Below are 27,301 nucleotides of genomic sequence, written 5' to 3'. Positions count from 1 at the left end.
ATTCCTCACTGAACAGCTTTCTTTAAAAGCTTCAACCTCTCGTAACAGGGAAAAACAGAATCTGACTCCATGTTTGATATGTTTCTTTTACTTTAAACCTTTGCTTTCCATTGCTTTTGTTTCTATAATCTCTGAAAGCATGCTGTCTGTAACTCTAAGCATACATAATGGCCTGCCTCAGGGAACCCTGCCCCTCTGCCTGAAAGTTAAACTGAAATGCCTTTGTTCAGCTCACAGCTCACAGGGAGACATTCTGACCCTGCCCACCTGTAAAAGTCTGCAGAAAAGGAAAAAAAAAAAATTAGCATATCTCCTCCATGATGCTGGCCATTCCAGGAGATATTTGCAAGACCAATGGCCATTTTACTTTAGTTCCTTACCTCATCCCCATCTCTGTTCTAGAAAAGAAACTGGCGTCCAGACCCTGATAAGATGGTACTCTAGGACAGATCTTCTCGGATGCCTGGCTTTCCAAATAAAGTCATTATTCCTTGCCTCAACAACTTGTCTCCCAATTATTAGCCTGTTATGTGGCAAGCAGACCAAGTTTAGATTCAGTAACACTCTTGCCACGTGGCTGGCCTCTGTCTTACTTCCTTTTCCCCAATTTCCTCTCCAGAGACTAACTACCTCGATGTCTATTTGGTGCATGTGTGCGTGCTCAGTCACTTCAGTTGTGTCTGACTCTTTGCGACCCTATGGACCATAGCCTGCCAGGCTCCTCTGTCCAGGAGATTCTCCAGGCAAGAATGCTGGAGTGAGTTACCATGCCCTCCTCCAGGGCATCTTCCTGACCCAGGGATCAAACCCGCATCCACTGCATTGCAGGCAGTTTCTTTACCACTAAGCCACAGAGAAAGCCCATCTACTTGGTGGGGAGGAGAAATTGCCTGTAATGTTGATTGGAAAAGATGATCTGAAGATCTGCCTCAAAGAGTTTTCTCATTGCCCTCTGTATCTTTTTTATTTTAGCCACCACCTTCAGTTCCAGTTCCAGAAGTATCTGATTTACCACTGTTGGAAATGCTCTCAAACGGTGTCACAGGAATAAAACAGACAATCAAAAATGGCCCGGCAAGGCAGTCTTTATTTCTGCAGAAGGATGTGCTACAGACAAAGGCCTGGGAGCGAGCACACTTGAGTGGGAAGTCTGCTTGGTTTGTATCCCTAAGACGCAGGTTCCCTCCTCTGACTCCTCATAGGTTGATGACCAGAGTTTCGATCTTTCCTGGATGTCGCCTAAGTTTTTTATTGGACGATTGGTCTCCATGAGGACTCCTCCATGAGGAGTCCTCCTCCATGAGTCCTCCTCCATGAGGACTACAAGTAGTATTTGTAAGTTCCTGATTGGAGAGTTTATATTAACTCTTTTCCTCACCCTTTCAGTTTTTTGCTCATGTCCAGGATAAAGCCTGTGAAATTAGCCCACCAAAATGTTCTTATGAGGAAGGAGAATCAGGAAGTGAAAAGAGCAAAGGATTGGCAAGAGCTACCATTTTAGGAATCTTATTCACAAGATGGCTATATACCTTTCTGTTCAACTATTCTAAGAAAGAATCACTCCTTTATTTCTTATAGCTTCTCCCCTGATAGAAAAGACCATATCTTTCTTACATCATTTTGAGGTTTCTGAGATATAAAGTCAGACTGGCTTTTAGCTTTTCTTATAGCTGTCTGGAATCTGGCATTTTTCAAGATTTACCAAGAATATAACATCTATCTGCTTTTCAGGACTAAAATGTTGCTGGTGTGTCCTTGCCTGATTTTCCCTGACTTTGTGAGTTAACTTTTCAAATAATACCTTAATTTTGGCTTTGCTAGGTTTCAGAAGTGGAGACGGAAATGGCAACCCACTCTAGTATTTTTGCCTGGAGAATCCTATGGATAGAGAAACCTGGCTGGCTACAGGCTCTGGGGTCGCAAGAGTTGGACACAACTTAGCGACTAAACCACCAGGTTTCAGAAGGGAACAAAATTTGGTGTATTATCAGAGATAAAAATTGTATCCCTCCTGTTAAAAAAAAAAAAAGCTGTTAATGGTAACAGAGGATGAGATCGTTGAATGGCATCATTAACTCAATGGACTATGAGTTTGAGCAAACTCTGGGAGATAGTGAAGGACAAGGAAGCCTGGCATGCTGCAATCCACGGGGTCACAGAGTCGGAAGTGACTGAGCGACTGAACAACAATAAAGAACAGTAAGACAGAGTTTATTCAAGGGGGGGCAGGCATTGTGATTGGGTACAGGGATCACTGCAATGGAATCTAGCAGTGGGGAAGAATGATTGGGATCAACTCCATACACAGCATGAACAAGTAGGAATTTTTGGCTAAGGAACCAAGTTAAGGGGTGGATGGTCAGAGAATAGAAAATTCCTAAGAGGAGGAAATGTCAGGGGTGAGGGAAGCCCAACGTAAAAGAATACTTACTGAAAGCAGACATCACCTGAGGCATGGTAGAGGAGGAATTCCCAGATTAGCTCAGTTGGTAAAGAATCTGCATGCAATGTAGGAGACCCCGGTTCAATCCCTGGGTTGGGAAGATCCACTGGAGAAGGAAATGGCAACCCATTCCAGTATTCTTGCCCAGAGAATCCCATGGACAGAGGAGCCTGGCGGGCTACAGTCCATGGGTCGCAAGTGTCAGACATGACACAGCAACTAAACCACCACCAGCACCCCCACCACCAAGAGTGATAAGATACAGGGGAGGGAGGATTCTGGCTACACTAATTCAGTAGGATTCTTGCTAAAATTTGACAATGCAGAAACAAAAACAAGAACCCATCAGTTGAGGCCTAGTTGAAAATGAGCTCGGAGGAGCCTGATTAGAGTGTGACAAGCCTAATCTCTAAATATTCTCTTTTTAAAAGGTTTCTGGTCTTTTTGTTGTTGTTGTTAACCCGGGGTAGAGTTGCTTTATGATGTTGTGTTAGTTTCGCTGTATAGCAAAGTGAATCAGTTACAAATATACATATATCCCCCTTCTTTTACATTTCCTTCCCACCTACGTCACCACAGAGCACTGAATAGAGTTCCCTGTGTTATAAAGTAAGTTCTCATTCAGTTCAGTTCTATCACTCAGTATTGTTTGACTTTTTGCGGCCCCATGGACTGCAGCACCCCAGGCTTCCCTGTCCATCACCAGCTCCCGGAGCTTGCTCAAACTCATGTCCAGCAAGTCAGTGATGCCATCCAACCATCTCATCTTCTGCCGTCCCCTTCTCTTCCCGCCTTCAATCTTTCCCAGGGTCAGGGTCTTTTCCAATGAGTCAGTTCTTCACATCAGGTAGCCAAAGTATTGGGGTTTCAGCTTCAGCATCAGTCCTTCCAATGAACACCCAGGACTGATTTCCTTTAGGGTTGACAGGTGTGATCTTCTTGCAATCCAAGGGACTCTCAAGAGTCTTCTCCAACACGACAGTTCAAAAGCATCAATTCTTTGGTGCTCAGCTTTCTTTATAGTCCAACTCTCACATCCATTCATGACCACTGGAAAAACCAAAGCTTTGACTAGACAGACCTTTGTCGGCAAAGTAATGTCTCTGCTTTTTACTATGCTGTCTAGGTTGGTCATGGCTTTTCATCCAAGGAGCAAGCATCTTTTAATTTCATGGCTGCAGCCACCATCTTCAGTGATTTTGGAGCCCCCTAAAATAAAGTCTGTCACTGTTTCCATCATTTCCCCATCTATTTGCCAGGAAGTGATGGGACCAGAGGCCATGATCTTTGTTTTCTGAATGTTTAGTTTTAAGCCAACTTTTTCACTCTTCTCTTTCATTTTCATCAAAGACTCTTAAGTTCTTCACTTTCTGCCATAAGGGTGGTGTCATCTGTGTATCTAAGGTTATTGATATTTCTCCCAGCAATCTTGACTCCAGCTTGTGCTTCATCCAGCCTGGCATTTCACATGATGTACTCTGCATATAAGTTAAATAAGCAGGGTGACAATATACAGCCTTGACCTACTCCTTTCCCAATTTGGAACCAATGGACATGGAACAATGGTATTCCATGTTTGGTTTTAATTGTTGCTTCTTGACCTGCATACAGATTTCTCAGGAGGCAGGGGAGGTGGTCTTGTATTCCCATCTCTTGAAGGATTTTCCACAATTTGTTGTGATCCACACAGCCAAAGGCTTTGGCATAGTCAATAAAGCAGAAGTAGATGTTTTTCTGGAATTCTCTTGCTTTTTCAATGATCCAGTGGATGTTGGCAATTTGATCTCTGGTTCCTTTGCCTTTTCTAAATCCAGCTTGAACACCTGAAAGTTCATGGTTCATGTTCTGTTGAAGCCTGGCTTGGAGAATTTTGAGCATTATTTTGCTAGCATTGAGTGAGTGCAATTGTGTGGTAGTTTGAGCATTCTTTGACATTGCCCTTCTTTGGGATAGCAAAGAAAACTGACCTTTTCCAGTCCTGTGGCTGCTGCTGAGTTTTGCAAATTTGTTGGCATATTGAGTGTATCACTTTAACAACATCATCTTTTAGGATTTGAAATAGCTCCACTGGAATTCCATCACCTCCACTAGCTCTGTTCATAGTGATGCTTCCTAAGGCCCACTTGACTTCTGGCTCTAGTGAGTGATCACACCATCGTGGTTATCTGGGTCATGAAGATCTTTTTTGTATATTTCCTCTGTGCATTCTTGTCACCTCTTCTTAATATCTTCTGCTTCTGTTAGGTCCGTACCATTTCTGTCCTTTGTTGTGCCCATCTTTGTATGGCCATGGGCTGCAGCAACGTGTGGGAGTCCCTGGAGCCAGCACGTGGGGGCTAGGAAAGACCCAGCCGTGGGTCTCTGGCACCCCAGTGGCATCGGAGCATCAAGTGGAGGGTCGCACACTGTGGGTCATCCAGAGGACCCAAGGCATAGTGGCCACTATGACTCTTTCCACAGTGCTTCTTCATAAATGTGGACTCCTACAAGGGCAATGAGCATCACAACTTCCCTTGAATTTGATCTGGATTTAGATAATTTCTTATGAGCTATCACAAGATGGAGGAGTAGAAGGTTCTCATTAGTTATCTATTTTATACACAGTGATGTATATATGTGAACACCAATCTCCCAATTCCTCCTACTGTCCTTCCCCTTTGATATCCATAAATTTGTTTTCTGGTTTCTGGTCTTTAAAAAAAAAATCTCTCATTGCATTGTTGTCAAAGAATGTGATATTTATGAAACCAATTCCTTGAAATGTGTTGAGGCTACTTTTGTAGACTAACTCGAAGTCATTTTTCGTAACTGTGTGATTAAAAATGTGTTTTCATTACTTTGGGCGTGCAACATTCTTTACGTTTGTCAGTTAAATCAAAGTTGGTTAATTTTGCTCTTCGGATATTATATATCTTTAGTGATTTTGGTGAATGTGGGGGTAGATTTTCCTATCAATTATGGAAAAAGATAGTTTAAAAATAACTCAGTGAATTTGTCAATTCTCTTTGTTGTTCTGTCAATTGTTGCTGTATTTATTTTGAAACTCCATTATTAAATATATGAAAGTTTATGCTGCTGCTGCTAAGTCATGTCAGTCGTGTCCTACTCTATGAGACCCCATAGATGGCAGCCCACCAGGCTCCTCCGTCCCTGGAATTCTCCAGGCAAGAACACTGGAGTGGGTATGCGAGTTTATGAATATTTTCTTTTCCTGATGAAGTAACTCTTTTATTGTTATTTAATTACCTTCTCTTCTTCTGGCGATATTTTTTGGTTTAATTTCTGTGTGTGTGTGTGTGCATGCGTGAGCATTAGTACACACACACACACATTAACTTTTGGGGGTTAATATTTGCCAGGTATATCTTTTGCCAGTTTTCCACTTTCAAAGTTTGTGTATTCTTATGTTTCTTGGAAAAGACTCTGATGCTGGGAGAGATTGGGGGCAGGAGGAGAAGGGGATGACAGAGGATGAGATGGCTGGATGGCATCACTGACTTGATGGACGTGAGTCTCAGTGAACTCCGGGAGTTGGTGATGGACAGGGAGGCCTGGCGTGCTGCAATTCATGGGGTCGCAAAGAGTTGGACACAACTGAGCAACTGATCTGATCTGATGTGATCTGATGTTTTAAAATGTAGCTTAGATTTATAAGAATGTAGGTCTGACAGTCTTTTTCTTTCCATTGGAAGTTCAGTTCATGTGCAAATATAGTAATTACTAATAGACTTGTATTTATTGCTGTCCTCTTCTTATGTGTTTTTTATTTATCCGAATTTTTATATTAGTGGATTGTTGGGTTTGAAGGAAGTTTGGTTTCTTTTGTTCCTTTTCCCTCTCCCCATTCTACATTCTCTGTCTGCTTTTTTTTTTGAAACTGCACACTATGTGTTATGGGTTTTATCAAGGGCCATTTCTCTACCAGAGCATGATGATGTTCATGCAATTTTTAATGTAAGAATGACTTTGTAGTTCTGAAGCAACTCTTTGATTCAAGGTATTTGAATAAAAAAAAATACAGTGGTAGAGTTTTACTTTGTTGCCATCTGGGTTACCTTAACTTGATTAAATGAACTGTGAAGATTTCCATGTTTTTCAATATGATACCATGCAGAGCCCTGTGAGTCTCCTGGGCACACAGAATTTCTTTGTCCCCATTTCTTTGATTATAAGGAAAAACCTTCATTCAGGCTTCCTTCATAAGGTCACTTCCCTGAGTTCCAATGGGCAGATTCAAGCAATTGTTAATTAGAGAAGGAAGAGGATGTGAGACCAGGGGAAACAAACAGTCAGGAGCAGCCTTGTGCTTCCCCATCAACAGTTACACACAATAATATCTTTGAGCTATTTCACAGATACTGAAATCCCCTCCAGGTGGGAGAAGTTAGTGATTAATGATGATACACTGACCACAAGGATGCAGACCCCAGACCAACTGAACCTGAAGCTTGATGATGTCAACTTCTACTCACCTCGCCATCCACCCATTGGAAGAATGTCCGTGGACTGATCATGCCCTCTTTGAATAATTACTATAAATCTTCTTACTATCTTCCCCATGTTGGGACACATGGTTTTGAGGGCATGACACATTCCACTGTGTCTCCCTTTGCCTGGCAAAGCAATGAAGCTGTCCTTTCCACTTCACCCAGAACTTTGTCTCTGAGATTTGATTTGGTACTGGTGTACAGAGAAGCTGAACTTTCAACATCAAATATCATGATATAGTTCAAACAGCTCTCAAGAGAAGGAGCTGAGCACGAGTAAACACAGTGAAGACAGATTTTATTCAGTACTACTGCAATAGGGGTTTCAGTAAAACTGAACTCAACTCCCAATACAGCAAAGACAGCTGGGGATTTACAGCTCCAACAAGCAGGGTAAAAGGGGTCAGTGGATGGAACATCGCCAAAAAGCACACAGCAAATTTGGGAGATTCTTGCTAAAAGCAGGCCAAGGACTTAGACATTGAGAGTAGGGTATGAAGGCTTTGATCAGATATCAGGAATGGGTGATTGTACCTAAATTAGCAGTATTCTTGCTCAAACTGGGCTCCACAAGCCAAGGACAGGGCTCAAGGTGGAAGCCTAGTAGAAAAGAAGGCTCAAAGAACCTTCCTAATGTTTGATCAAGGGTTAAGTCTTTGTCACATCAACAGAATGAGGCATATGAAGCTAGCAGTTATTTTTAGAAAAACAAATATTACAGTCCAAGCCACTATGTTGATCTGACCTGAATGTCATTTACTTCTCTGGATTCCAGTGGCAGATCCAGCTTAACTGACTATTCTGCCCACAAATTAAACTGGAGATTTTGTCTGCATTTTATACAGCTGCATTCTATACTGTAGAATTCTATACAAGGCTCCTCTGTCTATGGGATTTCTCAGGCAAAAATACTGAGAGGGTTGCCGTTTTCTTTTCCAGGGGATCTTCTTGACCCAGGAAAGGAAGATCTTCAAACCCAGGTCTCCTGCATTGCAGCAGATTCTTTGCCCACTGAGCCACCAGGGAAGCCCTTCTATACAGCAGGGGTCCCCAACCACTGTGCCATGGACCAGTAGAGTCTGTGGCCTGTTAGGAACCAGGCCACACAGCAGAGGTGAGCAGCAGACAAGTGAGTGAAGCTTCATCTGTACTTACAGCTGCTCTCCATTGCTCACATTACTGAGGTCTACTTCCTGTCAGACCACCGGTGGCATTAGATTTTCATAGGCGTGCAAAGCCTATTGTGAACTGTGCACATGAGGGATCCAGGTTGCTCACTCCTTATGAGAATCTAATGCCTGATGATCTGAGGTGGCACTAAGGCAGTGGTGAGTGGCTTAGCACTGAGGAGTGGCTGCGAATACAGATTAGCAGAAGCAGAGAGGTATGACTCTGAGACCATAATAAACCGATTGCTTACAGACTCATCAAAACCCTATCAGCGAGTGGTAAGTGAAAATTAAGCTGCATTTGGTGGCAGGTTTTAACTCAGAATCTGACACCTAATTTAGTCCATGTGTGGCCAGCTCATTATTTTATTTACCGCTTGCATCCGTGCCTTTGTCTGGCACTGCACGCTTGTCTCAGTCAAGGTTTGGTAAGCCCAGAAGCTAAGACTAGCCAAAATGAGTAAAAGCCAAATGTCACTGGAGAGCTTCTTTGAAAAAGGGGAAAAGACCCAATGATGAGACACCAGAAGACTCTAAGACTTCCAACAAAAGGAAAGCTGCATCATTTTTTTTTTTGTACTTGTATTTCTACATTTTAAAAAATTAGTTAATTTTAATTGAAGGATAATTACTTTACAATATTGTGATGGTTTTTGCTATACATCAACATGAATCAGCCACAGGTGCACATGTGTCCCTCCATCCTGAGCCCCCCACAACCTGCCTCCCCACCCCGTCCCTCTGGGTTGTTTCAGAACACTGACTTCGAGTGCCCTGCTTCATGCATTAAACTTGCACTGGTCATCTATTTTACATATGGTAATGTAAGTATTTCAAGCCTATTCTCTCAAATCATCCCACCCTTACCTTCTCTCACAGAGTCCAAAAGTCTGTTTTTTACATCTGTGTCTCTTTTCTGCCTTGCATATAGGATTGTCGTTACCATCTTTCTAAATTCCCTATACATGTGTTAGTATACAGTATTGGTGTTTCTCTTTCAGACTGACTTCACTCTGTATAATAGGCTCCAGTTTCAGCCACCTGATTAGAACTGACTCAAATGCGTTCTTTTTTTATACCTGAGTAATATTCCATTGTGTATATGTACCACAACTTCCTTATGCATTTGTCTGCCAGTGGACATCTAGGTTGCTTCCATGTCCTAGCTATTGTAAACAGTGCTGGAAAGCTGCATTAAAAAAAAAAAATTCTACTTATGTGTTTTTGCAGCAAGTGATTTACATTCTCCAGGCCTACTTTGTATAGTATGTGGTAACTGGCTATTCAATGAAGCTGTGAAACCTTCCAAACTGCTTCACTACAGTGAGACCAGGCACCCTGCTTTAAAAGACAAGTCTTCAGAGTTTTTCAAGAGAAAAATAAAAATGTGGACAGGAAGAACAGAAGCAATTACTGAAGGCCACAATGTTATCAAGTATGTCTGTACTGAGAGGATCACTTGTAGTGGCAAACAGCATTGCTAAATCTAAGAAGTCCTTTACTATTTGTGAAGAGTTGATCCTGTCTGCTGCTAAAGTTCATTTGTCATGAACTTTTAGGAGAGGCTGCAGTGCAATGGCAACTCACTCCAGTACTCTTGCTTGGAAAATCCCATGGATGGAGGGGCCTGGTGGGCTGCAGTCCACGGGGTTGCTAGGAGTTGGACACGACTGAGCGACTTCACTTTATTTTTTCACTTTCATGCATTGGAGAAGTAAATGGCAACCCACTCCAGTATTCTTGCCTGGAGAATCCCAGGGACAGGGGAGCCAGGTGGGCTGCTGTCTGTGGGGTCGCACAGAGTCGGACACGACTGAAGCGACTTAGCAGCAGTAGCAGCAGCAACAGTGCAAAAGGTGGCATGTGTTCCTCTTTTAGCTAGCACCATAACTAGACGAATGGATGAAACAGCAGAGGATACTGAGGCACAGTTGCTAGAGAGGATTCATGAGTCACTATGGTATGCAATCCAGGTTGATGAGTCTACTGATGTTGGCAACAAGACAGCAGGGCATGTTTTTGTGCAAATTATTTTTCAGGAGGATGTGCATGAAGATATGTCGTGAGCACTTTCGTTGGCAATCAACACCACTGCTGCAGAACTATTCAAGTCTCTGAATGATTACGTATCAGGGAAACTGAATTGGTCATTTTGGGTTGGTATGTGCACAGATGGAGTGACTGCCATGACTGGATGGCTTCCTGGTATCACAACTTAAGTCAAAGAGGTTGCTTCTGAATGTGAGTCTATGGACTGTGTCATCCACAGAGAAATGCTGATTAGCCAAAAAATGTCACCTGAACTTAACAACGTTTTAAAATTATCAACAACATTAATGTACACGCCCTTAACTCACGTCTGTTTACAAAGCTCTGTGAGGAGATGGAAGCAGAGCACACGTCTCCTCTAATACAGAATGAGATGACTTTCTAAAGGCAGATAACTGGTCAGAATTTTTGAGCTAAAAGAGCTGTTTCAGATATTTCTCTTAGAAAAACAGTCATTACTGGTAGCATATTTCAGTGACAGAGAATGGGTCGCAAAACTTGTTTACTTGTGTGACATATTCAACCTGCTCATCGAACTCCAACTCTCACTTCAGGGGAGAATGACAGCTGTGTTAGAGTCAGCAGATAAAGTGACCGTATTCAAAGCCAAACTGGGATGATGGTGATGATGCATGAACATTGGGATTTTTGACATGTTTCAAACGTTAACAGAGATCTTGAAAGAGACAGAACCAGGGCCTTCTTTCTCCTAGTTGGTGCATGATCACCTATCTCAACTTTCAAAAGAGTTTGTGATAAGTATTACTTTCTAATCACAAAAGACCCCCGAACTGGGAAGGAATGGATCGGTGACCCATCTGTGAATCAACTTTGTCTGTGTTAGAAGAGGATCAACCGCTTGAGGTTGCAAATGGCTGTGGTCTTGAAAGTATGTTTGGGACAACTTCAGATCTCCATACATTCTGGACTAAAGTTAAGGCAGAATATCCTGAGACTGCCACAAGAGCACTGAAAAGCCTGCTTCCATTTCCAACATCATATCTTCGCAAAGTAGGGTCTTCTTCAGTGACAGCAACCAAAACAAGATTACCAAGACTGGGCACAAGCAACAGACTTAAGGTGGTGGACTATCTAGTTGCAGGAAAACAAGCTCAGGGCTCCCACTGACTCTGCATTATGGTGAGTTTTATAACTATCTCATTATATATCACAATGTAATACTAGTAAAAATAAAGTGCACAACAAATGTAATACACTTGAATCATCGCGAAACCATCCCTTTTCCCCATTCGTGGAAAAACGCCTCTGGTTTGTTAACTACCAATCTACCCTTTCTTCCCACAACTTGGCAAGGGACTCCTCTGCTGCTGCTGCTAAGTCACTTCAGTCGTGTCCGACTCTGTGCGACCCCATAGACAGCAGCCCACTAGGCTCCCCTGTCCCTGGGATTCTCCAGGCAAGAACACTGGAGTGGGTTGCCATTTCCTTCTCCAATGCATCAAAGTGAAAAGTGAAAGGGAAGTCGCTCAGTCGTGTCTGACTCCGCGACCTCAGGGACTGCTGCCCACCAGGCTCCCCCGTCCATGGGATTTTTCAGGCAGGAGTATTGGAGTGGGCTGCCATTGCCTTCTCCGAGGGACTCCTCTAGGCTCCTTTTATTTCAGAAAAGGAAAAGTGAGGCTTAGCAAAGGATGGCTGCCCCTTCTCCCCTACCCATGGGTTAGGACTCCAGAAGCTCTAATGAAGGGGCTTCTTCAGGGTTGCGGGGGTAAGGCCACCGCGCCTTTGACTCCTGGCTTGACAAACCACAAACCCACCAAATTGAAGCAGCCATTCTGGGAGCCACCACCCCAGGGGGTGGAATCGTCCCGCCCCGCTGCGGCCCGCGTCTGCGCATTCCTACGCCCTCCTTACGCCTCCCCGAAGCTTTGTGGGAAATGTAGTCCGACTTCCTGGGGTGGCGGTGCCGCGAGGGGCGTCATCAGTCCGCAGGCTGCCTTGGCTCCTTCTGGGAGAGGGTGAGTGAAGGGGCCGCGGCGGAAGCGCCCGCTCCGGAGGGTGCGCGGGGCCTTGGAGGGAGGCGTCTAGCGCAGCCAGGCGAGGCCCCTTAGGGGTGGGGCGGGCTGCTGATGGGCCGCGACCTTTCTGACCCAGCGCGGCGCCGGGCTTTTAACTCCAGGTGTGCCTCCTCTCGCCCTGGGAGCCCAGCCGGCGAGAACACCAAGAGCCGAGCGGTCGGGCGCGGTTCTTCGACCACCTGTCCCCCGAGTGGCGAGGGCAGAGAGCTCGGCTCAGGGGCCCAGCGTTGGAGGGCAAGTGAGGGGCCGAAGCCTCTGGAAGTCGCTCGGACCCTGGGTTCCTCCCCGTCGCGAGCTGTCCCCGGGACCCGCCGTGAAAATCTCGGGCGATTCTCTACCAAGGTGCGGGTCTCGGGGCTCCAGCTCCTGCCGTTTGTGTAAACCGCATCTCGGGACCGCCCTCAGTGGTTTCCGATTCCTGGGGCGCTGGCGCGGGCCCCGCTTCACTCCTCTCTCCGTAAGAATGGGGAGGGCCATCCTATGCAGATTTCTACTTGAGGGAATCCTTTTCTTTCTTCTTTCTTTTAAAGCAGTTTTTTCCCTCTTACCAAAAATAAAAAAGTTCAGTATAGGACAACTAGAAGGTTCAGAGGAGCAAAAAGGGAAAAATCATTTGAAAACTGTCAACATCTGCATGTCTATGTACATAGAAAAGCTTTCTAAACAAATATGTGGATATTAGTATCCTTTTCTCCATTTACTTTAAAAAATGAGTTATGAAATACATGTGCGCGAATCTTAAGCTCCGTGATTTTTTTAATAAATATTTTTATCTGTGTAGCACAACTTAAGATGCGGAATAAAGTTTTTTTAGTTTAATATTTTGAAACCATCTACTTACACTAGTTTTTAAGAACAGCTAAGTGAGCTTATTAATGAATATGAGGAAAAGTAAGTCCGTGCCATGCTTAATCCTCTCTGTAGGGCTTAGTGTTCTTTCTCAGGGTTGTTGTGGGCTTTTTTTGATTGTTTGTTTAGTATTATAAACAATAAAGGCCATCTGGCTACATTTATCTTTGCATTCTTATCTCATTCTGTAAATCTTCTCAAGTGAAATTTCTAAATCATACTGTAAAGTTTTTGATAGCTTCTGTCCTGTTCTCTCTAGAACAGTAGTAGTTTATAAACATTGCAAGGTAAGGGTACCTTACTGACACACAGTTAAGTCTGAGTGTTACTGTTCTCTAACTTCCTGAGAGATGCAAACAGTAAGGTGCACCTATTTGCATTTTGAAAGCCAGTGAATATTTTTAGGCAGTTTGCATTGTGTTTTTAAATCGTGTGTCTGATACACAAATATATTTTCAATTTCTATGCAGAAATGTTGCCTTTTTATATGTTTAGACGTGCAAACCTTCCCTTCATGTTTGGGTCTTTGACATCATTGTTAGGGAGTCTTTTATTCCATATGTCACAAGATATTCATCTGCATTTTCTTCTAGTACTTTAGTTTCACTTTATGTGCAAATTTTTATTCTTTTCCAAATGGTAAGCTCTTGTTCTGAGTTATTGAATCATTCATCCTTTCTGTGGTGACCCAAGGACAAAAGAGCTGATAAAACCAAAGAGGGTCTTAGAATGCAGGAACAGAAAATCCGGACCCTTATCGTCCTTCCTTCCCCCATGTTGTAACTAATAATGGATTTCAGGTCCTCCTAAGCAGTATAGCCTGTCTCCCCTCCTACCCTATAGACAGAGGGTATTTGCCTTACTCTCCATCCCCCCGCCCACCCAGTAAATGACCCGCAAAACCCCATTCCACTCCTTGTACCCTGGGTATGAAAGTGGACTCAGGACCCCTGTTCAAGGTCGGTTCTCCCTTGAGCTGGCCCACTGTTCTAACAGCATCTCCCACTCTAATAAATTTTATTTCCCTCTCTTTCTGTCTCATGTCTGGAAATTCTTTTCCAACCCACACTTGGACCACGACAGTTTTGGTGGCCCATATGGGGACCTTTAGGCCTCTTCCCCCACCTCCTCTCTTCTTTCTCATAGGGACCCTCTGCAAACAGGCAAGTGCTGTGGAAGCAACTGAAGAACTCTGGCCAGGGTTACCCTCTGGTGTGTTCCAAAGGCCCCACTGTTCACTGCACCCCAGTAGCAGCCGCCCAAATGGGTGAGGGTCTCTCCTTTGTCTTCTTTCCAACTGAGGACTAGGCCAACCAATATTGTGTGCATGGGTCAGGCACTTAAAAGCCATTAGGGCACCTGCCACATGAAGACTCCCATGTGAGGATAAGGGGGACACGGAACGGATCCGGCCACAAGGGCATCCGCCAGCAGCAAGACAATTTCCATGTGCCGTGTCAGGCACATAGTGATTGAAGGAAAACAGAGACCATTGTCCCCTGGCCACCGCCTCCCCAATAGGATTGTAAGGCATCTTCCTCTTCAGCCTTCTTCCCTGTCACTTTCACTTCTTTCCCTTTCAGTCCAGATTGATTTACAGGAGCCTAGGTGTTGCTTCTGAGCCATCCCAAGAGTGGCTTCCACGTTTCAAGGAATCGCCAGTGAGTCACCCAGTTGCTCCCAGGAATCTCTGTATATCTGGGATCCTCTCTCAGACTCACCCCTTGGCTACATTCTCAGAAACTGGAAAATTTTGACCCTGCAGAAGACCTGGCCCCAGTACAAACTGGGGGACCCAAAAAAAATATGGCCTCTGAATGGCACACTAGCTTTTGCCAAAAGCAGGGAAAGGACTCAGAATTTCTTTATGTTCTGTTGCCTCCCTGTCTCCTGTCCCCCTCTGCCTTTCTCCGTCAGATTTCCTAGATGACCCCTACTCGACCTTTCATATCCACATGACCTCTTGGAAAGGATTCTGAGGTTCCCTTTGGTCCAGGTCTTTCCCTATATTCAAAAGCCTGAAGGATCAAAAACTCTCCTAACATTCTAAAGGATCCCCTTCTAACTACACTTATCTCTCAGGTGGGGAGGGAACCAAGCTTCCCCTACTCCTGAACATCCTAAAGAATTCCCTTCTAACTACTCTCGTTTCTCAGGATGGGGAAGGACCAAGCCTCCCCCTGCAAATTCCCTTAACCCTTCATATTCTTCTGATGGGACAAAGACCTCACTTCCCATCAGAGGGACAATCCAACATTTTTATCAGCTGATCCTCCCCTGATATCAGAGTTAATTTGAGCACTATTTGGTCTATATTTTAGCTATAAAACTATGACTAAGCAACCCTCTCCAGTACTCTTGCCTGGAAAATCCCATGGATGGAGGAGCCTGGTAGGCTGCAGCCCATAGGGTCACGAAGAGTCGGACACGACTCTTCCTTTCACTTTTCATTTTCATGCATTGGAGAAGGAAATGGCAACCCACTACAGTATTCTTGCCTGGAGAATCCCAGGGACAGGGGAGCCTGGTGGGCTGCCGTCTACGTCTATGGGGTCGCACAGAGTCAGACATGACTGAAGTGACTTAGCAGCAGCAGCAGCTTATTAAAGGGCCTGCCTAGGGAAAAGCTTAAAGTTAACTCTTTCCATGTCCTTGAAATACACAGCCCACTTTACCTGAGACCTCAACCTTGGGCAAATTAGAATTTTTTAAAAAGGGGGTGGGGGGAGGAAATCAAAGAGACATTTTAAATCTCAAGTGGAAAACTGCGATCTCTGTATTTATGTATGTCTCAGTGTGTGTCTTTTGGGTTTTTTTGATAATGTTGCTGAAGTTGTACATGAGTTCTAATTTAATTGGCCTAAAGAAAAGTAAGCACTTACAAATCAAACAATTCTAAATACAAAGGAAGTTAACTTAAATGAATTTCAGATTCACGTGAACTGGGAAATATGCAATATTAAATATCTAGTATTAATGTTTGTTTGCTAATCTGATATAGACATATCTAAGAGTCATTAACATTAAGCATAATATTTCCTTTGTGCCTAGGTTTATTATAAGTTAAATATTGTTATATTGTTGTATCTGTTACAAGTTTGTCAACAAGAAAAGTACCTGTAGGGAAAAAAAAAAAACTGAAAAATGTAAATGAGATATGAGCTTTTAGATAAACTAGTAAGAATAATTATACTTTAGAAATGTCTGTCTAAAACAGCAGTCTCTCTAGATTTTGGTAACCTGAATTTCTAGGGTTGTGCTAAACTAAGTGATGGAAGTTTATTGAATAGCTAGGTCATTTTCAAATAAACTAAGATTCTGAAACATTCATTACTGAACACTAACTTCCTCTTACAGAGAAACTAGTGATTTTGGACTTTTATTGAATAATGTTTGATGCCATCCTGAGATGTTCTCTAGAATTTTTTTTAGAATTTATCACTGGTATTTATGTTCACCAATCTATAGAATGCTAATATAAAGGTCAGTTCTTGGTTGCTTAAGGAAAGTAGGATGTGTGTTTTCAGTAAAGAAGGTGTGAGGAATGAAATTACATTTTATGAAGGGAAAAGGAAGTAGGTCTGACTTAACTGGTGACTGTTTCAGGATGGGAGAACAAAGTAATGGGTACAGAAAGTGATAAGAAGGTTTTATGGAAAGTGGACCCCAAGGGAAGAGTTTTGTTTTCTTGAGATGTTGAACTGCCTTTGGTAATGGATTTTATGTTTTTTTTCCCCTGAAGTGATCTGTTCTATGTTTACCTTTGAAATCTTTTGTTAACTTTGGCTAAGTGAATAACTGTTGTTTCACTGTGACTTATATGATCCTATCTGACTGTTATAAACCCTTTTGATATTTATTGAAAACACTTCCTAAATCATTTGACTTCTAGCTAACTTTGGGATGCTTCAGAGGGCCCCTGAGACATCCCAAAGAGAGATATTAAACTACCTGAGTTCATTTGACATGTTAAATTACATGGGAAGTATTGCTAGAAGAGTGATGAATCATCTCAGGTTATAGTGTATGGTTGATGTTACTAATACAGATATCCTAGAAATTAAGTGAAATTCATGAAAATCTGATATGTCCTGATAAAATATCATTATAATTCAAGTTATCATGTTACAAGTGTTACAAGTCACAGCAATGACCAGGCTCCATTGTCAATTGCAATTTAATCAGATTTTAAACATGCCTTCCATGGTTTCATCCTGATGCCTTTGCAAGAATCCTGCTACTTCAAGATTTATGGAAAAGACTTTTCTAAGATTAAGCGATAAACAAATTTTGTTTGTTATCTGGTAAACTGGTAACAGACTGGCATTTAGTCTACTGTCTATGTTAAGAGAACAAAGCTTTCCTAGAATGAAGTTTCTGATAACAGATTATCAATTTCTTTGCCTTTAAGTGGTTTATATTTGTTTTTAAAATCTTTTGTTACTTTGGTAAATAAACATTATTTAAGATTACGGTGCATGTAGACAAAGCTCATTCTGCTTCTACAAAAAATAAGCCCTCACGGTTAGACTTTTGCTATCCTGATGTCCTTAAAACATGGCAACAGTCTACTCCTAAATCGGGGGATTAAAAATGGGTGAACAGTAGCTGTAAATCAAAGAGTCAGGGCTATGGGAAATCCAAGATGGCTGCTTGGCTTTTCGAGGCTCCCTGACAAGTCTCATTTTTATTTGATGGGTTAAAGCCTTCCCTGCCTACAGGGCTAATGCCCTCACGATGACAAAAAAATTATATTTCACTTAATATTAAGTTCTAGTTTTGTTAATTAAAGTCTGTGTTTACTTCCGAGTTAGTTCCTTGTTGTTATGTTATATTGCTAAAAGGTTTAATTAATTAAGTTATTAAAAAGGACACTCTAAGTTTGTTTCTAAAGCTTATCTCAGTAACCAATCTTTGAATAAAGGTCAGATGCTCCATGATGTACAACCAGGAGATTCACACCTGGCTGTAATTATTTAACTAAGTCAGATGACCTGTGGTATACTGGACTCTACCTAACGAAAGTTCTTGACTTATACTTCTTACTTATGACCTTACTAATAACCGCTAGCTTTGTTATTTTCTCTGTTGCTTGTTTCAGATGATTGTTTCTTACATTACTAAATGTGTGACTGAGCCTGTGATAAAATGCTGATATGCAGTTCCATATAAGATCAATGATTATAATAATGTAACTCTAGATATGGGAAGAAGCAACAAGAGGGAATCATTTCCTGGACCAAGAGGCTAGTAAGACAGGAATGGTCCAGAGACTTTTGCTACTTGCAAGGTCTGGTCCCATAACAGCACACTTGAGCAGACTGTTGCCGGGGTCCAGCCCCAGCAGGATCCAGGGGTGCCCTCAGGATGACGGCCTAGGCGATAAGGAAAGTAAAAAGAGAGAAAAAGAGGCTTGATCTTCCTTGATTAACACAGAAAGCCAATAAAGCTTCTGTGTTCCAAGGAGTCATCCTGAAAGAAGAACAGAGAGAGAAAAGGAGAGAAAAGGAAAAAAAGAACGACATGGGGAGACCAAGCTTCGGTGAGCGAGGCCCATAACTTTATTTTCAGAAGGAACTTTTATACCTTGACTTGTACATAGAGGGAAATGAAAGATGCAAAGTCATACAGAGTCAGGCCAAACATTACATCTGTTTTGTCTTTATCAAAACCAGGATTTTTTCTGCACACCTTTCCCATAAACAATGTTGTGTACAATATCTTCTGGCCTTGGAGGCCTGTGGACATTTTATGACCCTTTTTTGATATAGGCTGCTCACCCAGAAAACTTATCTTCCCTTGGAGTGTTTTTTCTTTATATTTCTAATCTATGTCAGCCTCAGAAAGTGCTAAACAGAGTTACATTCTCACAGAGCAAAGGTGCAGTAAGTTACAACAAAGGAAGAACCAAGCAGCTCAAAGGTCTGATGTGGTTAATTCCAAGGCTGCTACTTGTTTTTCTTACATTCCAACTATGTTAACCAATGCACTCCCAGGTGCACAATGGATAAGGGATATGGGAACTTGGCAGCAAGCATTGGCTCAACAATGAAACCCTTTACCAGTACTATCTATTTTAATAATTTTTCATCCCTTAAAGGACTCTATGCTCATTAGGACTTTTGTGAACAATCATGTGTGTTAATTGCAAGAGTATGGATAAACCTGTCAGGCAAGCTAGAATGCCAACAGAGGGGTTAAAATAGAAATATTCCTTTCATGCTCAGGAGACTTATTAACCAAAGCCCTAAGTTGATTTTTTCCAGAGAAAGGTGGTCTGGGACAGCCCCCTGTTAATGTCAGAAGAGTTGGTGAAAGGCACAAAATAGTAAGACAGATTCTGGTTTTGGGGTAGGTGCTCGAGCAGATTCAGGGGGTCCCTTGAGGCCTGATCCGCCTTTGCCTGTCAGGTCTCTTCCGCATGACCTTTGTCATGGGTGGGATCTCCCGTGGTGGCTCCCAGCAGACTGTCCGTGGAATCTTTGGTAGACTTGAGAATGAGCCTTCCCAGCACCGCGGGACACAACAGCCATGAAATGCCCCCAAAGCATAGTCAAATATGTGGCCATGTAGGGACCCTGCTGACTGGAAGTTGGCACCTGCCAGCTGCTTCTACAAAGATTACATCATGACCACTGCAAGCTGCTGGGCTTCAACACCCCCTGAAAGGAGTTCAGGGTGGAGATCATAAATAAGGCACTCTGCTCTGGGAAAAACCCAGAAGACCCGGCCTTCAGATGATCGGATGTTTTCAGGTAAAGATTCTATGAGCCCCAATTCTTGCATCTTCTCATACCCAGAGAAATACGAACGTCGCGAACCAGTGCCTAGTCCGGTCTCTCCTGGCTAGCTCCTCAGCAGCGTTTCTACTTCTGTTAATCTTTGGGCCACGCACCTCTAACTTCCGTGTTAAGTTTGTTTCTTCTAGAATACAAGACATCTCCAAGTAATAGTATGACAAGAATATACCCTGACCAACACCCAGACAATGCTGAAACAAGCCGCCTTATCATTCCGTGGACTCTCCTCTCCCTCTGTAAATGTACCCTGAAAGAGAGCAGGCAAAAGGGAACCGAGAGCCCCATGACGACCCTGTACAGCCTGAAGAAGTCAGAGCGGTCATCGCCTCTTTTCCTTTGAGACTGGTTTCCAAAACTCCTGAGAAGGGAAATAGGTAGATAGTTAGATATGAGCAGGGTATCAACAGGGGCCAAAGAAATGGCCCTAAAAATAAAGAGAGGGGGGAATGTGGTAGCACAGGGACAAAAGAGCAGATAAAACCAAAGAGGGTCTTGGAATGCAGGAACAGAAAAACCAGACCCTTATTGTCCTTCCCTCCCCCATGTTGTAACTATTAATGGATTTCAGGTCCTCCTGAAATATATATAACCTGTCTCCCCTCCTACCCCTTAGAGAGAGAGGGTATTTGCCTTACTCTCCACCCACCCAGTATATGTGCCTCATCCCATCAGCAAATGACCCGCAAGACCCCCATCCCACGCCTTGCAGCCTGGGTATAAAAGTGAACTAAGGACCCCTGTTCAAGGTTGGTTCTCCCTTGAGCTGGGCCACTGTTGTAACAGTGTCTCCCACTCTAATAAACTTTATTTCCCTCTCATTCTGTCTCATGTCTGGAAATTCTTTTCCAACCTGTGCTCACACCACGACATTTTCTTCATTGATGTGAACTGTCACATTTTTTCATATCCTGAATTCTTATGTATAAACTTTTTCCTGAACTGTTTGTGTTGCTAGGATTTTAGTGTATTCCACTGACCCTTTTCCCTGTTAGACTATAACATCCATGAGGGTAGAGAGTTTATTTTGTTTGCCCTAAGAATAGGTGCCTGGTACACAGTAGGTGGTCAACAGTATATCTGGTGAATGAGTGACTCTCCCTACGAAGTAACACTGTTCTGATTTTGTGTATGTGGTCAGTCAGGTCCAATTCTTTGTGATCCCGTGGACTATAGCCTGCTAGGCTTCTCTGTCCATGGGATTTTCCCAGCAAGAATACTGGATTGGCTTGCCATTTCCTCCTCCAGGGAATTGTATAATATTTGGAGGGCAAGTTTGCTATTCCCTTTCAGAAATTTCCTGGCTATTGTTTAATAACACACTTAACTTAAAAAAAAAGTCATCTTTTCCGCAATTAACCTCTCAAGATTATTATTTAGGTATAACTTGGTTGGGAATGTGTTAAGTTCATAAATTAATTTCAAAGAAGTGACAACTTAGGATATTGTACCATCTTATCCAGGAAGATGGTATGTCTCTCTTTGTTCAGCTTTCTTTAAATAAGTTTAATCAGTAAATTAAATGGTATTTTCTTATGGTATTCTTCACATAAATACCATATACTTCTTACTTGGCTTATCTGTAGGTATTGTAGAAAAAAAAAATTCACAACCTAAAAGTTGGGACTTATGTTTTATTCAGCAGAAATTTTTATGACCTCATGCTCAAGCCTGGGAGGCAGCGTCTATCTCAAGAAACCCTGAGAAAACTGCTCTGAGGAGGCTGGGGAGGAGCCAGGGTATATAGGAGTTTTGCCACAAAGGGCAGGTAGTCTGAATGTCAAAAGATGATTGTTAATTAAAGAAAACTGGATATCTCAAGGAATTGAGCACTTTTCTATGTATGGGAAGATGCGATATGCTCCTTGGCTGCCTGGGGCCAGTGTCCTGTGTTTTCACAGCCTGAGTTTCCTCAAGGCTCACTGTGGGGAGGGGCTGAAGTCTGATGACTGCTAGACGCAGGTATCCTTTCTTTCCTGAGTTCCCCTCCAGGCTCCCCAGCTCACTGGTGGCAGATGCAACCCTGATAACTATAATATCCTTTGTTTACTGATGTGGCAGGCAATATTCCATTTCTCAGTAATTTTTTTTTTTTGGCAGGAGTCTTGTTTCTCACATCTTTTCCTTCCCTCAGCTCCATATTCTCTGGATCCTGCCAATCCCCTGGGAAGGACACCACAGGAAGGAAGGAGAAGGCAATGGCTGCTGGGCCTCTACTTTGGGGAGTTCAGGTAAGCTCAGCTTTCTCTCAGACCTCTCTCTTACTCCTTGCTCCTGTAGTGTAGGTAGGCCTCACCACAGAAAACAGAACGATTGAGGTCTCTGAATGTTGGATGTTTTCCACAAAACCCTCCCTCGATGTCTCTCAGTTCTGTTCTCAGCTGCCAGTTCCTTATTCAGCTGGATGCCTTGGCCTGTTAATTTGTTGGTGCAGTTCAGGGGTCAAAAAAGGAACAGAAATCATGTGAGAGATGGTCCTTATAGGTGCTTATAGGGCTATGGACTCTCCAGGAACATAAAAGAGGTCACATTTCTACAGGGAACAGTCATGATGATTGTACATATATACGATAATAAGAAATTAAAAGATGCTTACTCCTTGGAAGGAAAGTTACGACCAACCTAGATAGCATATTCAAAAGCAGAGACATTACTTTGCCAACAAAGGTCCGTCTAGTCAAGGCTATAGTTTTTCCAGTAATCATGTATGGATGTGAGAGTTGGACTGTGAAGAAAGCTGAGCACCGAAGAATTGATGCTTTTGAACTGTGGTGTTGGAGAAGACTCTTGAGAGTCCCTTGGACTGCAAGGAGATCCAACCAGTCCATTCTGAAGGAGATCAGTCCTGGAAGGAATGATGCTAAAGCTGAAACTCCAGTACTTTGGCCACCTCATGTGAAGAGTTGACTCATTGGAAAAGACTCTGATGCTGGGAGGGATTGGGGGCAGGAGGAGAAGGGGATGACAGAGGATGAGATGGCTGAATGGCATCACTGACTCGGATGTGAGTTTGAGTGAACTCCAGGAGTTGGTGATGGACAGGGAGGCCTGGCATGCTGCAATTCATGGGGTTGCAAAGAGTCGGACATGACTGAGCGACTGAACTAAACTGAACTGAACTGAATGATAATAAGAACAAGTACAGTTAAGTACCCAGGTTGTCAGAGTTCCAGGACCCAGGTTTTCCACAGTTCAGGAGAAAGAGAAGATCAGTGTGGTGACCAGAAGTAGGGTTGAGTAGGGATATGTAGAGAGGATTTGCTGTAGTGAAGTCAGAGTGTCTGAAGTTTAAACTCCAAATATTATTTAACAGCTGCACTGTGTTGGGTGAGTGACGTGACTTCCTTAAGCATTAGTTCCTCATGGTGATGACAGAAATAACAGCATTAACTGAGTGGTTGCCACATACTTGACAGTGATAAGAATTTCATTGGACTTGTTTCATTTAATAATACCTACTTCATAGGTGTGGTGAAAGTTCAAATGAAATAAAGTCAAAAGAGCCCAGCATTGGTTCCTGGAATGTTGAAAATACTAGCTCAGTTGTAGGCATTCTTAACATTATTCGAGACACTAGGTGTTTTAGAGTTTGTCAACTGAAAAAAAATGCACAACATGAGAATTGTGAGTTAAGTTTTATTTGGGGCAAAATGAGGACTGAAGGCAGCATTTCAGAAAGCTCTTAGAAACTGCTCCAAAGAGGTAGGGGGGAAGGTTAATATGTATGTAATTTGGGGAAGGGGAGTACATGCAATCAAGCACTTTTTTTTTTTTTTTTGCAGAAGGTTACTGCTAGTCACATGGAGCAGATGTCACCATGAAGGATTTTAGTGCTTTTCTAGATATGACAGGATGCAAGAACTGGGCTCATAATATTGTCTCCTGAAAATAAAGACCTGTCTAAAGACCTGTTCTGCCAGTTTTCCCAGAAGACAGATGCTTCATTCCTGATCTCCACCCTGAACTCTTTTCAGGGGGTGTTGAAGGTCAGCAGTTGCAGCAGCTCGTGTGTAGAGGTGGATGGCAAGTACCAATTTGTAGGCGACAAGTTTTACAGGTGGAGTGAAGGTAACAAGGGACTGGAAGTAAGAGGGCATCAGAGACAAATTTGGGGTCAAATACCAGGAAGGAGGAGTTTGTGTGTTGGGTGGGGTAGTAGGCCTGAGAGTAGAGGAGGAGTCAGAGGAATTTAAATAAGGGAGCTGGCATGATGAAAGCTTTTCTGAGAAGAAGCAGAAAAAATCAGAGGAAAAAGGTGAATAAGGAGCCTAGGCTAGTTTTGCTGTGAGAGATTGCTTGAAATGGATGCTACTAGTTTTTGCTAGAACTTGAAGTTGTTGCTTCTCTGGAAAAGGAAGTAAGACATCAGGAGGATTTGACCCAGGAAACTCTTAAGTTCTTAGGTGTTTTTTTGTTTTACTTTTTAAGTTTAGGTATAGTTAACCTTGTCTGCCATCCTAAAGGACTTGTGGTGTTTTGTCTAGTCATAAGGTAATATGTTAGGAGTCTCTTGAATATGTCACTTGGTTATTTATAAAAGGAGCCAGTCTAAAGACTTCATGAAGACAATCACTGTCATGATTTCTCTTTGTACTACTTTCTCTCCTCAGTGTTATCAAGCTCAGTTTTAAAAGGAAACATAATTCACAAAAATAGGTACTATCAGAGAATTTCTGGAAAGGAGGAAGATTTAAAGGGGGAAGCACTCAGAAGATTTTAGTTGATGAAGGCTTCAGTTTGGTTGTCAATAGCCTTGATTTTATTTTATTTAGTTAAAATGCATGCATGCGGCATGCTAAGTTGCTTCAGTCATATCTGGCTCTTCGCAACGCTATGGACTACTGTAGCCTCCCAGGCTCCTCAGTCCATAGGGTTCTCCAAGCAAGAATACTGTATTGAGTTGTCATGCCCTCCTCCAGGGGATCTTCCTGACCCAGGGATTAAACCTGTGTCTCCAGTGACTCCTGCGTTGCAGGCAGATTCTTTACTGCTGAGCCATCAGGGAAGCCCATTTAGTTTAATAGTGCTAACTAAATTTTTAAGTCAACTTTATTTTTCAGGTATCATTTACATAAAATAACCCAGTTAAAGCATACAATTCACTGAGTTTTGACAAATTGTGCACCAACATCACCAGTGCCCCAGTCAAGCTACAGAACATTGTCCTCACTCCAGAAAGTATCTTCACCTGTTTCCTATCCACAGCTCCCATCCCAGGTTCCTACACAAAACTCCCATCCCAGGCAATCACTGGTTTGATTTCTAAATACTTAAGTGTTTGTTTCCTAAAGTTAAGGACCCTGTTTCATGTTCTTACACTGATACAGTTCTGTTAGCTGATCTGCCGACCTTAGTCCTGTTTTGCCACAAATCTCCTTTATCTGATCCAGGAACGAATCCAGTTCTCACCTGGCATCTAAATGTCCTGTCTCCTTAGTCTCCCTTAATCTGGAACAGTTTCTCAGTCTTTGTCTTTGATGACCTTGACACTTTCAAAGAGTATAGTGATTGATTTAGGATGTATCAGTGCAGTGTTAGAGCTGTGTTCCTTCTTTCATCTTTCCTAATATTTCCATCTGTCCTATATTAACCAGTTATGTGACTGTGAATTGCCCAAGTATAACTTGCATTTGCCTTTAAGTTTTATCCTCTTTTTCTGAATATAAATATTAAGCATATAGTTATAAAAAAAATTAAGGTGATAAGGTTATAAGATATACGTCTAGGTCTCAAATCCTCAAAAATGACTGTGGATGTACGTTCTTCTAGCCTTTTAAGATGCCTTTTTGTGTCCTTTGTCCATTTTTATGTTGAGTTGTTTATATATAAAAGAAGTGGATATTAGTCCTTTGCCATAAATCGCCATTCTTGTTCCCTGTCATTCAACTTTCTTTTAAACTTTTTTTGTAATCTTCAGCTACAAATAAAGTTTTATGCAGTTAACATTTCTTTTCCTTTGTTTGGCTTTGGAATTATTGCTATGAAAGGTTTTCTGTAGCCTAAGTTTATAGAAATACTCTTCTACATTTTCTGTTGATTTTTATCATTTTAAATTTAGTTTCTTGAGCTATCTGGAATTTATTATACACATGTGAGGTTGGAATCTAACTTCATTTAATGTGTGGTGAGGCATTTCATCATCCATCCTTTCATTAAACAGATTTTTAACGCCTGCCTACCATGTGCTAAGCAATGTTCTGGATGATGGGAAGGTAGTAGAGAATGACACAGACAAAGCCCTTTCCTCCTTGATTTTCTCTTCTAGAAAGAGAAGGCAGCAATGAAGAAGAAATATTACTGAGGATGTTGTTACATGCTGTGGTCACCAGACAGTAGGGTAGCCTGGCTGAGTGTGACACGGTGTCTGCTTTAGCCAGGCAGAACTGGGTTGGCACGTTTGAGGAGATGGCATTCAAACTGTTGTACACCTATTGAAATAATATATTGAGTGCTCTGCTTATTCTTGAAAGATTTGAGATACTACCTAAATTTACACTAAATTAGATATACTAAATTAGATAACACTAAATTTCTATATATATATAAAATGTTTACATATAACATATTTAGATACATATACATACACACTTGAGTTTATTTTTCTGAATTCTGTTCTGTTGCTCTATTTCTACTGTAGTACCACTCTATTTTATTTGTTTTAGAATTTTCTTTGTTAGTTTATAAAGAACATCCCAACCTCCTTTGGCTACTGTACTGTTCATCTACATTTATCCTTAGGGTCAAATTTTATTAACTATTATCAAGTTCAACAGAAATCATTAAAAAATATGCAGTTTTGATTTGGGTTCACTAACTATATAAATTTGAGGAAGATTACCATCTTTATAATATTTATTCTTCCTATTGAGTAAAAAAAAATTTCCTTTCCTTTTATTCAGATCTTTCATTATGGTTTTTGTTAACTTTCATCATGAGGATCTTGCTTATTCCTCATAAGTGTATTCTGAGGTGTTTCAATTTTTGTTCAATGGTGATTGTAATTTAACCAGAGTTATGACTTGGTTAAAAAAAATTAAGACTGGGTTGCTGAGAATTATATCTGAAAACATGGTGCTACTGTGGTGTCTAAAACTTTATCACTATTATATCTTCTTTATAAAGTATATTTTCATTATTAAAATATTCCTATTTATTCCATTTGATATTTGGCCTTTTTAAAGGATAACAATATCAAAAAACTCAGTGTTTTATATTTGAGGAAACCTGCATGAAGGAGATAAACCCATGAAGCTGCTTATTTCAAATACCATGATTTACCATGAGCTTAATGTAGTGCTGGGGAGAAAAAAAAACCCATAATAAGTGGAAAGGAGAAAGGGAGAAAACATCTTAAGAGATTAGCAACAAATACATTTTATGACTGGTACAGTTAAGTTTCACTGTAGCTTTTTAAAATGGCTTTCTATACTAATCTACCCAGGGTTCCATAGTGTGCTTCATAGTAGGG

The 27,301-nt window shown here is 42.0% G+C and overlaps 1 protein-coding gene and 1 long non-coding RNA gene across 17 annotated transcripts in view; both read left to right on the top strand.

Moving 5' to 3' along the window:
* The first annotated feature begins 736 nt into the window (after positions 1-736).
* LOC139184018 (uncharacterized) lies at positions 737-6,477 on the top strand. Its single transcript, XR_011567432.1, has 2 exons — positions 737-1,157; positions 1,822-6,477. It is a non-coding gene; the product is annotated as an uncharacterized lncRNA (long non-coding RNA).
* Positions 6,478-12,030: 5,553 nt separating this feature from the next.
* Positions 12,031-27,301, top strand: part of ZNF454 (zinc finger protein 454) — a 49,329-nt gene continuing 34,058 nt past the window's right edge. For 13 of the 16 annotated variants that reach the window (XR_011567435.1, XR_011567436.1, XM_070792394.1 and 10 more), the window contains exons 1-2: positions 12,031-12,127; positions 21,968-22,064. The gene's annotated coding sequence lies outside the window, so the exon portion shown is untranslated. The other 3 variants (XM_070792397.1, XM_070792404.1, XM_070792402.1) reach the window with 2 other exon arrangements.

The sequence above is a fragment of the Bos indicus genome, chromosome 7 (assembly GCF_029378745.1).
Source record: "Bos indicus isolate NIAB-ARS_2022 breed Sahiwal x Tharparkar chromosome 7, NIAB-ARS_B.indTharparkar_mat_pri_1.0, whole genome shotgun sequence".
NCBI classification, from domain to species: domain Eukaryota; kingdom Metazoa; phylum Chordata; class Mammalia; order Artiodactyla; family Bovidae; genus Bos; species Bos indicus.
The sequence above is the reverse complement of the archived record's forward strand: the minus strand, read 5'-3'. Positions and strand labels throughout refer to the sequence as shown.